Raw genomic sequence first — 7,111 nt, 5'->3', positions numbered from 1 at the left:
TTAAAAGCATCACACACTGTCTTTTATTTATGAAAACAGTTCTCTCTCCTTTCTCCTGCCAAGCTAAAAGTGTAATATACATGCTTTTTCATGATTCTATGGTATGCTACTTTTCCTTTCATTTCTCTCCATAACTCAAGTCTCTTTGCTCTTTACAAAGACTATATACATCATGATCACAAATGTCTGTAAAAGGATACCAGGGATGGTGCCATAAGCCTATATTCCTGGAAGGAAAAAATGCCACAAGTTCAAGGACAGCCTGATGTACATAGTGAGGTCCAGACCAATTAGGTGTATATAATGATTCTGCCTCAAAGATTAAACAAAACATCAGCAACAACAAAACAAGAAGACCAAAACCAGTAAGGTATCAGAAGACATTAGTTTTTTTTGTACTCATAAGTGAATGGTTTTTCCGCTGTCTCTGCAATAATTCTGATTGAAATGAATTTAAAAGGAAAAGCAGGTTTATTCTGTGATTGAGTCGCTCAAGGGCTAGTTCAAGGTCTCACAGTAGAAGGCCTGTAAAGCCTTAGGATTGTCTTCAGGTAGGACCTTCTTAAAGGAGTGTAGGAAAAGAAGTTGTAATCCTGTCTCCAGTTGGCAGGAAGGAATGTGGCCATAACTCTGGGTCTCTTAGCAACTCTATCTCTGGTGATGACAGTAGAGCACTGGGTTTGGGGATGCAGTAGGTGTGTCCTGAGTCCAGTACTCACTTTGGAATCAGGAACTAAATATCTGCTTTATGCTTTGTCCAGAGTTTTGTTCAGGCTTTTGGCAAGAATTTTTGGTCTTCTTCAAGGGCTTCTGGCTGGAGTGAGAGGGTGGGCATGACAATAGGTTTTGGAAATGTAAATCTAATGACTAGAATCTGTTGTCCTCATTATTGATTCACTGGAATGTTAGTTTGTAATGTCTTTTCATATTAAATATTACCACTTTTGCCAAGATGGCTCCAAAAACGAAGAAGGAAGCTCTTGCTCCTCCAAACACAGAAGCCCAAGTGAAGGCCTTGAAAGCTAAGAAGGCAGTGCTGAAAGGTGTCTACAGCCACAAAAAGATGTGCCCTTCCAGCGGCCCAAGACCCTGAGGCTTCAAGGCAGCCCAAATACTCTGGAAAGAGTGCACCAGGAGAAATAAGCTTGAACACTACGCCATCATCAAATTTTCCCTCACCACCAAGTCAGCAATGAAGAAAATAGAGAATAACAACACACTAGTGTTCATCATGGATGTCAAGCTAACAAACAGGCCATGAAGAAACTCTATGACATTGATATGGACAAAGTCAATACCCTGATAAGGCCTGAGTGTTGGGGGATGGTCTACTGTATTTTGATGCTAATTCCTTCTTGCTATCTCTGTGATCCACCTTTTAATTAATAAAAAGCCATCCCACCTGGACAGGCCAAAGGAGATAGAGTTGTGGCTAAGGTACCTAGGCTTAGAGAGAGAGAGAAGAAAGGAGAAGGAAGATGAGGAGAGAGTCCCGAGAGGAGAAAGAAGAAGGTCTCCATGGATTAGATGGAGGAGAAGCACATGGCAGGCATGGATGGAGAATTCAGCCCAAATGGAGAACATTAGCAAGTATTTGGGATTATGGATGGGAGGTAGCTTGATAGAAATCCCTGCTCTAATATGGGAAATAGTTTAGAGAATTAATGTCTGCCCTGCTCCAGGTTAACTAAGGTTATTTTAAAATATGGCCAGTGTCTGAATTAATTGCTAGGTGGGCATACAGATAATACTGATAACACAGATAATTTTTAAAAACACCTGAGGGAGAAAAGAAGGTATATGTTCAGCTGGGTCCTGAATATGATGCACTGTATGTTGCCAACAAGATTTGGATCATCTAAACTTAGTCTGATTGATTAAATAAACATTATGAACTAAATGGTGATGAAGCTATAATATATAAATGCAGGTTTATTAGATGTGGCAAAGGAGGGGGAACGGAAGGAGAAGGAGAAATGGGGAAAGACAAGAGAGATAGAAAGAGAAAGACACCAAAATGTCTGGTTTATATAATGAGTCTCTGGGAGACAGGAAGACCAGCCCCTAGGTAGAGAGTAGGCCATGCCAGCTATGCCCGGCAGCAGGACCTAACAGACTCCAGCTGGGTAATTCTAAACATACACATTTTTTACCATAAAAAGATTAAGTATTACCTTTCAATAAGACAAATAACGCCCACCCCTGGTAGACTCTAATTGTTTGCTATCTCTCTCTTGCCATATTTACTGACATTTTCTCATCCCTCTTTTTTCAACTTATGCAGTGAAGATTTTTCCTAATTAAAGTTTGTTTTATCTAATTTTGATAAATGTAAGTGCAGAAATATCGTATTGTTTGATTATCGGTGCTTACTGCTGCTTGATCAATTTTGCATTAGTGACAACATGGGACTATATCCATATGTGTTAAAACGACTTCAGAAATAAAATATATTTTACAGACCATTTTATGCTGATGCTTTGTGTGGGTCTGAAAGTCAGGCATTTGTTAATGTCTATTATCTTAAAGACAACCAATAATTGGCAATATTAGATGGCATGAAAGTGATAGTCAAGAACATGAAGTTTGATGTCCAATTAGTTACATTAGTAAGCTTATGCAACAGAGTTCTTAAAATATACATCACACATATACTTTCCCAACACATTTTGAGCATGTAGCTATTATGGCAATTGTTTTACTAATGAGAGCACTACTGGAGAAATTGAAGCTATCAGTAATGGTAGTAGAAAGTGTAGAAAACAAAATTATACCCATATGTTTTAGCTTCCATTCTATTCTATAGCTTTAGCTTTCCATTCTATTCCATTCTGTCACCTCAATAAATAAAGTTCAGAAGTGCATTTCTGATAAAGTCTGCAGTTATAATAAAGTCTGATTAGATGTTAGACTGCATTTACAAGTACAAGACGTTTATTAAAAAGGAACTCCTTGATTAGAGGAAACAGGATTGGGTGGAGAGGAAAAGTCTCAGACAATAAACAAACAAACAGAAGTGTCTTGGCCAGGCAAGACAGGCATTCTGGGGCAGACAGCTACTCAGGCTGGTCTTGTACTGTGCAGAAATTCTGAGCCTCCTATTTTCCCTGTGAATAGTTGACACTCAGTCTACATGGGGGGTACTGACACCTCCTGAAAGTCTGAGGCAGACTCTGAGGTCACCTAACTTCTTGCAACAGAATATGAAAATTTTCATTAATATACTATAAAGCTGGTTTACGTTCTCACATAAATTAGGAGTTTTGAAGTTCTTAGAAATGGTGGCAGAAGGCAAAATAGGCATTTCTATATTCACACAGTGCTATCATAGGGTATCCCAGGTTGAAAAGGAGATGACTGTCCTTTAAAGGGAATTGAATTTAGATTTATTTCAAAGTCTTATTTTCAGACTTTATCAGTTTAAGGATTTGTCTTCTTTCTGAAGAAACTAGGTTGGCTTTGTTCAATTATTTTTTAACAATAATCAGAATATGTGGAAATATTTCTTAATGAGTCATATGATTTTATTTTAGTTCCTTGATAGCAAGATTGTACATGAAACATGAAAATGAAAAACAGCTGCATTCATTTCATAAATGAGAAAACTTTTTAATAATCTGAAAGGTTATAGAATGTTTAAGATGGTTTAGAATTAATTTTTCAAAAGTGCATAGACTTCATAAAAGCAAATCTAATCCCAGCATAACATATTGTAAAATAGAAAAAAAAAAACTGCACACAATGGCTGAGATTCCTAATAAGATAGATTTGTTAAAGTACATGTTAATGTGTTGGAGAGTTAGTTCAGCCATTAAGGTCTATGCTCAAAACCAAAGCAATAAGGAAGTTGATACATCAAATGTTTGCCTTATGATTGGTTGAAATAGTGTTGCCATAATAGCTTTAAAAACATAGTTTTTGTAGCTTATTAAAATAATATCTGTACTATGAAAATGTGTCTGAGTGTTTCACTTAAAAGATACAAATATTTTTAATTTTTAATAAAGTAAAATTATAGTTATAGATAACTTCAAAAGTTTTATGGTAAAATTTGTATTGTGTGTTCATACTTACTGGGCTAAAGGAAATATTAGTATTGAACCATGATAGCAATAGCCTAGACTCTGCCAATTTCAGAAAAAAATATATTTTAAAATATGCAAGAAACAGTATCCAACAATATAGAAATTTCCACTTGCAAATTACAAACAAATATCTTCTTCCTAAATATTCATGCTTATGTATTTAGCAGTAGATGTAAACACATTAGGAAGATCTTAAAATGTTACTAAATGCAACTCAGCAACAAAAGGATTTTTCCAAACAGTCAAAACTAATACATTTTCACAGCTTCTACAGAACATTTAAGAAAACGTACTACTCCCTTTTGTAATAGCTAATCATCATTTCTTCTTGATTTTTTATTTTTTCCTATTTTTTTCTCTATTTCCATCCTCTCTCATCTTTTATTCTGAAATTTTACATAGCAAGCCCTCTATGAATTTGAGTCTTATCATTCTGGGAGAAAGAAAGGACAAATGTAGGTTAACAATGGAAACCTTGTCTTTGAGTGACAGATGTCATAGGTGTTAATTAATAAGTTTACATTTTATTATTATAGTCATGTTTGTAGAGCTAATCTTAATTTCACAGTTTTATTGAGTGCTCAGACATAGACGATGCTATAGAATACTGGACAGTGTAGAAGAGGGTCCTGCGATGGCAGTCCACGCATTCACATCACCTTAGGTCTTGTCTCCTGGGCCTTGCTAGCCTCTGAGTTTACCACATGTTTTTCAGTGACAGATTCATAGCTGTTTTAAATGCATGTGAATTTCCTAACAGAATCACAGAGCTCAATTATCCTTGGTATTCTCACAAACCTTGCGTGTAACTTATGACCTCTGCTGAATTTTGCCCTTAGGTCACCTCCTACTGGGTTGCAGTCAGGATTCCTACAGTTTCTGCCATTTGTGGTATGCACACTTTTTTCTGAGCAGGGACACCAATGGCACCCTACTTTGTATTACTGTTGTTATGGAAACAAATTCATGCTTTGAATGACTGCAATAATGTAAGGAAACAATCTTTAAATAAAAAAACCTACTTTCTGGTTGAATACATTCCCAGAGTTATGTGCACAAAATTTGTAAGGACTCCATGTTATGCAAGTGTATATGAAAAGAATTGTAATGTGTAACATTAAAGTCAAACTGCTTTGTGACTATTAGGGAATCATGCATGAGAGAAACTAACACGAGACATTGTGCCCTTAAATGGTTTTGTTTGGATTTTATTTTGCTGTGCTTTGAGTTTTCATGGTACAGATTGCATTCTTTTTATTTTATTTTACTTTTTCCAAGACAGGGTTTCTCTGTGTAGCCTTAACTGTCCTGGACTCACTGCTGAGATTACAAGTATGCATGTGCCACTGTGCCTGGACAAATAGCAGTCTTAATCTCACAGTTTATATTATTTATATATCAATTTACTTGGTCCCAAATTCTGTCCTCACAACTCTATATGGCAATCAACCTCTTCAGTGTTTTCATGAAGTGTAAGGAATTCTGAGAGACAGGACACAAAAGGGCTATGATGAGCAGAGCCTGGTTTGGCCTTCAGATCTGCTTACCTTCAGGAGTCTAGAAGAAAGGGAAAACTGGAAGGAGTTTGAGAAACTCTTTCCTCATATTCCAGGCACTGAGGGGACTGTGGGATCCTAATTACGTAAGATAAATAAATACTGCTTTCCTCTTCTTATGATAGAGCTGTTTTGTTACAAGTAGATCAAGTATCTCTGGCAACCCTGGACCCAGCAAATCAAACATATTCATCCTGAAAACCCCTCCCACTGCTGAAGGACTTTAATGTCCTTGATTCAGGAAATAAAGGTTTGCTCTCTCACTGCACTCCTCCACCATGAATGATGCCTACCTCCAGCTTCTACTGTTTACTGTATTTTTGGACCATAAGACGCACTTGACTATAAGATGCACCCCGTTGTTAGAGCAGTAAATCTAGAAAAACAGCAGTCAGACCATAAGGCACACCCAAATTCCGCCCATCCCTTCTTTGGGGAGGAAAAAGTGCACCTTATGGTGCAAAAAATCCCGTACTGGCTTGCAGAACTGCCTTAGCAGCCATTGACTGGCACCCTGCCAGAACTCAATCTCACCGGACCTGCCTTCTGGTCAGCTTTCGGCTTTTGCTTGTATCCGTGCCATATAACAGCTTAACCAAAGGGCTGTGGTATCATCGCAGGTTTTGGGAGCACCTGAGTTTTCACTGCTGTCTAGTATCAGCAATCTCATTTTTGTTTGTTTGTTTGTTTGTTTCGGCACAGCGCTTCTCTGTGTAGTCTTAGCTGTCCTAGACTTTGTAGACCACCAGGCTGGCCTCGAACTCACAGAGATCCGCCTGCCTCTGCCTCCCCAGTGCTGGGATTAAAGGCATGTGCCACCGCACCCGACTATCTCAGCAATCTCATTTTAAAAGATGTAACTGTAACAGCCAGCGGAAAACTCATTTCCACCTCCCCCCACACACCCCCATACACACTCCGCCACCCCGGGTGAAACCAGGAGCCTTGCCTAGTGAATTAGCCTCACCCTAAGCAACCTAGTAATTCCAGAGAGAAATGGAACCTCTGATCCAGGGGGTTCCTCTGATCCCCCTAGAAGCAAAAAGCACTTGAACCACCCTGGTTCCTCCTAGGGGAGGAACCCACATCCACTGCACCCAATACAGCCCAGGCTACCACTAGATGGGAACCTAACGGGGAGCGACTTGGGCCATGATTAAACAAGTAATTCTAATGGGGCAAAGCTTTCTAGTTTGTAGGTTAATTATGGCAACTTATACAAGAAGAAATATACAGCTCTTTCTACAGATTCAAACAATAGTTCCTCTTTTGTTTTGTTTTGTTTTGTTTTGTTTCGTTTCTGATCTGTCTTTAGGTACTTTCTGTTGCCAGATAATACTGACTTTGCAGAAGAAGTTTGATAGTGTTCTTTCAATTTCTATTTTATGGAAAAGGTTGAGGTTCATTGGTGTTAACTTTTTATTAAAAGCTGTTAAAAGTTTAGCAAAGCAAAGACCTAGATTTTCTATA

The 7,111-nt window shown here is 38.0% G+C and overlaps 1 pseudogene; it reads left to right on the top strand.

Moving 5' to 3' along the window:
* Positions 1-952: 952 nt before the first annotated feature.
* LOC127196129 (60S ribosomal protein L23a-like) lies at positions 953-1,862 on the top strand (annotated as a pseudogene).
* The last annotated feature ends 5,249 nt before the right edge of the window (positions 1,863-7,111 follow it).

The sequence above is a fragment of the Acomys russatus genome, chromosome 12 (assembly GCF_903995435.1).
Source record: "Acomys russatus chromosome 12, mAcoRus1.1, whole genome shotgun sequence".
Lineage (NCBI taxonomy): Eukaryota > Metazoa > Chordata > Mammalia > Rodentia > Muridae > Acomys > Acomys russatus.
The sequence above is the reverse complement of the archived record's forward strand: the minus strand, read 5'-3'. Positions and strand labels throughout refer to the sequence as shown.